This window comes from Bactrocera tryoni, chromosome 5 (assembly GCF_016617805.1).
Source record: "Bactrocera tryoni isolate S06 chromosome 5, CSIRO_BtryS06_freeze2, whole genome shotgun sequence".
NCBI classification, from domain to species: Eukaryota; Metazoa; Arthropoda; class Insecta; order Diptera; family Tephritidae; genus Bactrocera; species Bactrocera tryoni.
Window position 1 is genome coordinate 48,445,457 of NC_052503.1, and position 9,338 is coordinate 48,454,794.

Consider the following 9,338-nt stretch of genomic DNA (forward strand, 5'->3'; position numbering starts at 1 on the left):
TTCGCGGCACCCATATTCACAGAGTTGTTGGGATTTTTTTACTCTGAACAGGGTATATTAACTTTGCCACGAAGTTTATAACCTCTAGAAGGAAACTTCGAAGACTTTTTCAAAAATATACAGTGAAATCTAACACGACCGGACACTGAACCCCACTGGCCCCGCCCATCTATTTGGTTTAATTTACATATCGCCTTAACCACTTAAGCTAAATCAATAACTAAATAAGCCATAGAAATAAAATTGCACACCCAAGATGGCATGAGAGGGCTTTATGGCAGCCGGTGTAAAAATTGAACGTGGCACCGCCCACTTTTAAGTGAAAACCAATATCTCGGGACCCGTTCTGTTCACATTCCTATCGAAATCGGACTAAAACCACGCCTACTTCCTTTATAGCACAGTTTTAAATTCCACTTGATTCTTTCACTTTCCAGTATCCAAATTTGCATTTGAGGTGTGTCATCTTATGACTAAAAATTGTCGAAATCTAACCAAAACTGTTCAAGCCTCTAGGTACTGAACATGTGGACCCAGTGCTTATAGTTGGTATTCAGAGAGAATCCTTTTCTCATAGTAGTTTGTCTATGTGCTACAAATGGGTTAAGCCGGGTAGCCCCTTCTCTTAGCCCCCATATACCTCATATAAAGATATTGTTGCGAGAGTATAAGAGTGAGATCCGCCTTCAAAAGAGAAGGAAGTTTTGAAAATACACCGAATTATTTCTAAATATTTTCTCTTCAAACAAGATACACTTGTCTAAGCTTTATTCCGGTGAATAACTTTTTCAAATTTGCAAATTATATTTTTCCCCTTGGGCATAATAAAGCCCAGTTTTGCCCTTCTAGAGGCAGTCGATGTGCATCACACTTTGTGAATCCGAGAAAATTGTGACCGTCCTCTTCTCGACCGCTGAAACGTTTTCTATGAAATTTCACCGGGTAAAGTCGCTGTCAGTCCATTGGTTTTTAGTTTGTATCAATGAGACCACGTTTTATTCACTGTAACAGAACAATTCAGAAACTCATTCGGATTGCGCTTATGTAGCATCATATTCAGCTGATAACACTGGTAAACAAAAATCCACATGTTTTCTGAAAGCTTTCCAAGCGGCGCTCTGAACAACAGCACCCGTTACATTGGCGCTCTCGGCCGACTGCAATCAACTCTCCGGTGTGGGTGGCGAATTGAATCATGAACAGAACAAAGTGTTTATTAAGTAAAAATTGCCACAAATGCAGAAAAGAGCTACAGATTTCTTCTATCACCTATAGTTTTTTTGCTATGAGGATTTTTGTTAAAAAAACAGCGATAGATATATTAATGTTATATTATTTTTATTAACCAAAGAGTAACTTAAAATGTTACTGTCGATGTTTTTCGGCGATATTTTGTTTTGGAATATCCCTTAACAATGTCCATGTAATCGGCAAGCATACTAGCACTCCACTTGCCTTGCTGCCGCTTCTCCATTGCAGAAATGTCTTGGTGGAACCGTTCTCCATGTTCGTCACTTACAGCCCCTAAATTTTCGGGGAAAAAATCCAGACGGAAGTCTAGAAAGTGAATTCTGAGGGACATTTTTTATAGGCAATAAGTAGTTCAATCCCAAGATCTTTGTAATTGTCGGCTTTCATATTTCAAAGAAAATTTTTAACAACGCTTTTAAAAGGCACTCCAAGCTCGTATTTCAGTTTCATCGAGCATTTCCTCAAATGTTTTATCTTTTATTAGTTCTCTTATTTGCAGAGCCACAAATATGCCCTCCTTAATTTTTGCTGCATTGACTCTTTGAAATTTTGGTTTCAGTTACAAGAACCCTCTTCTATTTCTGTCCATTGCCTTAACAAAAGTCTTCATTAAACCCAATTTAATATGCAAAGGTGGTAGTAATACCTTTTTGGGATCAACTAGAGGTTCACTGGTAATATTTTTTTTTTGTCTGGAAGTGAGTGCCTTACGTACTGGTCACTGCTCGAAGTGGTCATGTGAATTTGCTGAATAGCCAGAAGTTACACGAAGGTAAATCAGGCGGTGGTTGCGGCACGATATTAGTTGAAAACGTGGCGAAATGATCACGAATAACCAATGCAGTATGAGATGGTGCATTATCGCACTTCTTTGTTCAATAAATTCAGACATAGTAAAAATCGAAGAATTCACTTTTAGAGCCTCACAAAACGACGCGTATCTCAAATACTAATGAATATGTTGACGTGAAATTTAGCATAGATGTCAGTAACGGTACTACCAACTCACAGAACAAAAAATTTTCTAATTCAAAAAACACGCGAAGTATAAATTAATTCAAATTAATTAACTATCAATTTGACCACATTAGTATTGTAAAATCTAAAGCCGCAGGTTACAGAATATCTGTGGGTGATAGAAAAATTCTGTTTTCAGATTTGACTTCAGGGTATCAAACTGCATTAGAAACACCTATGTAAGAATTTTTATGTCACAAATTATGTGTCCACCAGTGTAAGTGGTCGCACGGTAGCGTTTGTGGTACGAAATTAGTAAACATATGTAGCCCCCATCGCGCCGACAGCTTGCCATGCCCAAAATTTTATTAAGCCGTGCTCACAAAGAATATCGAATTTCGGTTCAAACTTAAAAACATGGTATTTATGAGGGAGAATAGATTGATAAATTATATGTGACCTCGTCTACGGAAAGGGGGCTTAGGTGTCAAAAAAAAGGAGAACAATTAATGAGATAACGAGAAACTGACGATTATTTTTAACAGCTTTTCCCAGAAAACTAGTTTTCGCACGTTAGTTCCCTTTTCGTAGACCAGGTCACATATATTCAAACTGTTTGTGTCCCTCATAATTCCCGTCCTGCTGTATGGTGCAGAGGCCTGGACGATGACGACAACCGATGAATCGACGTTGCGAATTTTCGAGAGAAAAGTTCTGCGAAAGATTTATGGTCCTTTGCGCGTTAGCCACGGTGAATATCGCATTCGATGGAACGATGAGCTGTACGAGATATACGACGACATTGACATAGTTCAGCGAATTAAAAGACAGCGGCTACGCTGGCTAGGTCTTGTTGTCCGGATGGATGAAAACACTCCAGCTCTGAAAGTATTCGACGCTATACCCGCCGGGGGAAGCAGAGAAAGAGGAAGACCTCCACTCCGTTGGAAGGACCAGGTGGAGAAGGACCTGGCTATACTTGGAATATCCAATTGGCGCCACGTAGCGAAAAAAAGAAACGACTGGCGCGCTGTTGTTAACTCGGCTATAATTGCGGAAGCGGTGTCTACGCCAATTAAGAAGAAGAGTTTGTGTCCAATTTAGTTAGCGTACTTTTTTTATAGTAACCTTTCCATATTATTTGTTGCAAACTCTACCGCTTTTATAGATTGGTTTCAGCATACTCCAACTTTCGTTTCTTCGTAATGTCGAAATAGATTATGAATTCATGCTATTTTGGGTAGATTAGGTTAGGTTAAATTAGTCTGGTAGGCCATTGAGCCAGGCATATATCAGTTTAGGTCTTTTGCGTTGCCAGATGGAGTACAGTTACTAGGTCCATGAGGAGTAGTCATCCTTCAGGATGCCTGCGCTTGACGCGGATTTTAACAGACTCTGTGGCCCCACTATCGATACTTCCTCCTGTGTATCATAACGTGGGCACCCTGGATGGTTACAGCACAGTCTTCCCAATGTTGATTGTTTATTTGGTGCCTTTTTCTAGACTTTTCCTGCAGTCTTCTCGATCTGTCAGCCCCATTCTGTGGACGTGTGTCGCCACCACCATTTTAGGTAGAACACTGGTTATGTTTAATTTGCGGTTACTTTCTCATTTATCTGCACAAAATTAGAGACATAAACATTAATTTATTGTATTTCAATTAAAACAGATATTGTCTAAGGACACATTAAAGGATTTACCGATTAAATATAAATCCAATAAAGCCACAACAACAAGCTAACAAGTTAAACTTGTCCAAACCAATTAAGGCGAAATATATCGGCAACATAAGGTGGCAGGCATATAGTGTGTAAGTATGCATGTATATGTGTGTGTGTAGTATATTCGTTCGGATGGCAAGTGTTTACCATCGAAGTAAGTAAATATTTATGAGCTTGGCGACGATTGGACTTGGCAAACCACACGAGCGTTTTCTAGCAAATATGTGCATAAATAAATATACAACTTACACATATGGCTGTGTATGTAAGTGTGTATTTATGCAGGTATGTATGTGTCTGGCATAGTGAAGCAACGAATACAAAAAGGATTGGCATAGTCCTTAGGTTTATTTTTATGAAACTTTAAGTATAACCTCTTGTTTTCTTGACAACTAAAAGCTCACGCCATTTTCCATTTGACGAATGTGAAAATCTGTGAACTTTAGGGTTAATGAAATGCATGTGAGGGATTTTGAATGTGTATTTTTTTGTTTTTGTATGTATGTACTTGTGCCGATCTGGCATGTGTGTAGGTACAGTTGAAATGGCTATTATAAATTCAAAATTATGCTAAGAATAAATTGGTAGAAAGTCATGTTAATATTGTAAACCTCACTGTGGTGTCATGGGAGCAGCTGGATAAACACCTATATATGAACATATTTGCATACACGTGTGCTTTAAAAGTCAGCAGTGTTACGAAATGTCAATATGTACAAATATGCACAAATATTTTAATACCAAAAATTTGGACTAAAAAAAACTATTGCAAAAACTCTTGAGCTCTTAGAAAATAAATGGAATACATGACTATAAGGAGTATACTAGAAATCATTCCTTCAGAAAATATTCGCTTATTTGGACTATAGAATGAAATAATTGAAATGAAATAAAATGCAATTTTTTTTTGATTTTCTTAATTACTTTTAGAAAACAGAGTTTATTATCCGTCTGAATCCGACAACAAAGCGGGCTGGACCGATGATTTGCCGGCCGTGCTATTCAAATACGGCCATGTGTCAGAACTTGAGAAAAACCCGTGGAAAAAAGATCGACACACACCATCTCTTCGTCGATCTCAAAGAAGGGCGAAAAGTAGCTGCTAATACGGCCGTGTAAACTGTAAACGAACTACCAAAAACTTCGATACCAAACGAGGTTTCAGACAAGGCTAGATAAGGAAACAAAACAGATGGATCTAGTAGTGAAAGAGGACAAGAGGAAATATCTCCTGTCATCAAAAAAATAGTCGTCGCACGTCACTGTTGACTGCCATAACTTTGAAGTCGTAGATAATTTCGTCTATCTTGGAACCAGCATTAACACCAACAACAATATCAGCCTCGAAATCCAACGCAGAATAACTCTTGACAAAAGGTGCTCCTTCGGACTGAGTAGGCTATTGAGTAGGCTATTGAGAAGTAAAGTCTCTCGACGAATAAAGACCAAACACTACGAGTCACTCATCATCCCTGACTTGCTATATGATGCAAAGGCATAGACGATGACAACATCTGATGAGTTGGCGCTACGAGTTTTCAAGAGAAAGGTTCTGTAGAAGATTTGTCCTTTGCGGATTAGCAACGGCGAATACCGCAATCGACGGGACGATGAGGCGTACGAGATATACGACGACATTGACATAGGTCAGTGAATTAAAAGACAGAGGCTACGCTGGCTAGGTCATGTTGTCCGAATGGACGAAAACACTCCAGCTCTGAAAGTATTCGACGTCGTAACCGGCGGAGGAAGCAGAGGAAGAGGAAGACATCCTTTCTTAGAATTTTCGAGCACTTCCCCTGTTGGCCAGCTTGTCAAGCTCTTCGTACTCACGCATTTCGGCCTCTTTCTTTTTCTGTCTGCAAATGCGTCTCGCTTCCCTTCTCAACTCTCGGTATCTATCCCATCCCGCACGTGTTGTGGCCGATCATAACGTTACGAGGTAGGCAATTTTTCTCTCCGCTGCGACACGGCACTCCTCGTCGTACCAGCTGTTCTTTTGCATTTTCCGAAAACCAATGGTTTCGGTAGCATCTGTACGTAAGGAATTTGAAATGCCGTCAAACAGTTCCCTTATACCGAGTTGTTGACGAGTGCTCTCAGAGAGCTGGAGTGCAAGTCGAGTAGAAAATCGTTTGCTGTCTGTTCAGATTGCAGTTTCTCGACGTCGAACCTTCCTTGTGTTTGTTGACAGAGGCGAATCATGGCTGCAACAAGGTAGTGGTCCGAGTCGATGTTAGGACCTCGGAGCGCACGCACATCTTAAACACTGGAGACGTGTCTTCTTAGTTAGTGGTTTTTCGATCCGGAGACAGTCACATAGCTTGATAAATCTTCTTATGCTGGAATCTAGTACTACAGATAATCATATTTCGGGCCCGGGCGAACAATATCAGCCTCGATCCATTTGAGGATGTTCGTTGGAGGCTAAAATTACCGACCGTAGTGCCAAAGATACCCTCTTTGTCCACCCTTGGCGTTAAAGTCGCCAAGCACGGTTTCAAAGCGCTTATAAAAGGCATCTTTGGTCACATCGTCCTTCTCTTCCATCGGGGCGTGGGCGCAACTCAGCGATATGTAGAAGAACTTCGTCTTGATGTGGATTATGGCTAGACGTTCATCCACCGGGGTGAATCACAGTACTCGGCGACGGAGTCTCTCTCCCACCACGAATCCCACACAAAATTTGCGCTCCTCAGTCTTTGTCCCGTCCAGCGCATTTCTTGGAAGGCGGTTCTGTCAGCCTTCATTCTAACGAGGACATCAACCAGCTGGGAAACGACACCTTCCCAATTAAGAGACCGGACATTCCAGGTGCATGCCCTCAAATCGTAGTCTTTATTTCGTTTGCCATGGTCGTCATCAAAAGGGGGGTCTCTCATCCGAGGCTATCGATTAATTATCATTGGTACTGTTTTTTACGTGGCGGGTCCCAAACCCAGCGCACAGCCCTGTGGAGGGGATGCTTCGCCTTCTCTCTTTAGCTCGCCTTCAAATGGATGTTCTTAGGCTACTTGAGCTATATGTGAAAGAATCGTTTCTGGCCACTCCCAAGTGAAACGAAGTCTACATACGGCAATAAAGAAGAAGAACCGTTAATTTTACTAATAAAAATGCTTAACTAATTGAACACACTTATAAGGAAAACTCAATTTTTATATGATAAACAGAAAATAAAGATTCAAGGAAGAACCCCTGAAATATTGTTCGTGATAACCGGCACTATAAAGATATCAACTAAATGTGTACATTATATCATTCAAGAATATTTGGGTATGAGAAAGCTCTGTGCACAGTGGATGCCGCGTGAGCTCATTTTCGACCAAAAACAAGGGCGAGCTGATAGGTCGGAGCGGCGTTTGGGGATGTTCAAGAGTAATAAACACGAGTTATTGAGTGGATATGAGACAATAGATTAAACATGACATCATCTTTTCAATCCGTCCAATCGACAGTCATCCGAGAGGAATGCAAACGATGAGCCCGCTCTAAAGCGTGGAAAAACGCAACAGTCGGCTGGCAAGCTTATACCGGCTGTATTTTAGGATGCGCATGGAAAACTTTTTTTTACTGCCTTTAAAACGGAAGGACCATCAATGGCGACTATTACATAGCGTTATTGGACCGTTTGAAGTACGATATCGCCGCATTTCCGCATTTGAAGGAAAATGAAGTTTTGTTTCGCGAAGACAATGCGCTATGTCACAAGTCAGTGAAAACGATGGCAAAACTCACTGAGTTGAGTTTCGACTTGCTTTCGCAATCAAAAGACTGCTCGCTGGGAAAAAATTTTCATCGAATAAAAAGATGATCGCCGAAACTGATGCCTATTTTTAAGCAAGGGACAAATCGTACAACAAAAGTGGAATCGAAAAGCTGGAATCTGGAAGCAGTGCATCACCCTTGAAGGGAACTATGTGGACAAAAAAAATGCACCTATGTACATGAGTTGAATAAATGACATTGAAAGTATTTTTGAATTTCATTCAAAATTTGTATGGAAAAAAATATCATTCCTTCAAATTTAAAATCATGAAAAATACCTGTGAAAATAGGATCGACACACACCACCTTTTCTTCGATTTTAAAGCTGCTTTTGACAGCACGAAAAGGAGCTGCCTTAACGCCGCTCTGTTTGAATTTGGTGTCCCCACAAAACTAATACGGCTGTGTAAACTGACGTTGAACAAGACCAAAAGCTCCGTCGGGATTGGGAAAAACTTTACCGAGCTGTTCGATACCAAACGAGGTTTCAGAAAAGGCGACTCCTTAATGTGTGACTTCTTCAATCTTCTCCTGGAAAAAATAATTCGAATTGCAGATCTGAATAGAGAAGGTACAATCTTCTATAAGAGTGTACAACTTCTGGCGTACGCCGATGATATTGATACCATTGACCTCAACATTAGCGACGTTACTTCTGCTTTCTCTTTCTCAATAACAACGTCAGTCTCGAAATCCAACGCAGAATAACTCTTGCTAACAGGTGCTACTTTGGACTGAGAGGCAATTGAGAAGTAAGTAAAGTCCTCTCTCGATGAACAAAACCAAAATTCTACAACTCTACACATTATTCCCATCCTGCTATATGGTGCAGAGGTATAGACGATGACAACATCTGATGAGTTGACGTTATGCCGCCAAATTGCGAAAAGAAGAAACGACTTGCGCTCTATTGTTAACTTTGCCATAACCACATAAATGTTGTCTGCCATTAAAGAAGAAGAGATTTTTTTTTAGGTTTCATATATGGAGAAGGAAGTACTTGTTTTTAGCGCCGTTGTGAGTTACTTCAATAATATAAAATTGTTTTTTTCCAAAATATTACTATTTATTGCTAAAATATAGTTATAACTATAAACCAAATTTTTAGAACAATCGATAAAGTAGTTTTCTTTTTTCCAAAATTCCTTTTTTAAGCTGTCGCTGTTACACTGGTGACTAGGTAATTTGACAGCGAATACTTTCACTGCGATACAACACTTCTTCTTTCCATTGCCGAAACGCATCTGTAGCCAAGCATAACAACTTAAAGCATTGGCACGTCAACAATGCCACATTAGCACCCACATATGCACCTAATTTAAATGCAGCCACTACACAACAGACATGCCATGAAGATAGCATCGCGTCTTGTTGACGGCTACACAAGTCCTCCTACTTGGCACAATACCAATTAATTTATGCCGGGATTGCATTACTGAGCGTTGTACGAGCAGTCGGATAGGTAACAACTGACTTCGCTGAGATATTCAGCAGAAAAAAGTCACCCACACAGGCAGCCGGCGGGAGTATAACGGCAAAATGTGTTGTGATGTACACGCACACATGCATGGACACACATATATAAACTATATTATAGACGCACATGCAAAGCCAAACAGCTGAGCATCAAAAGGTAGTCATGG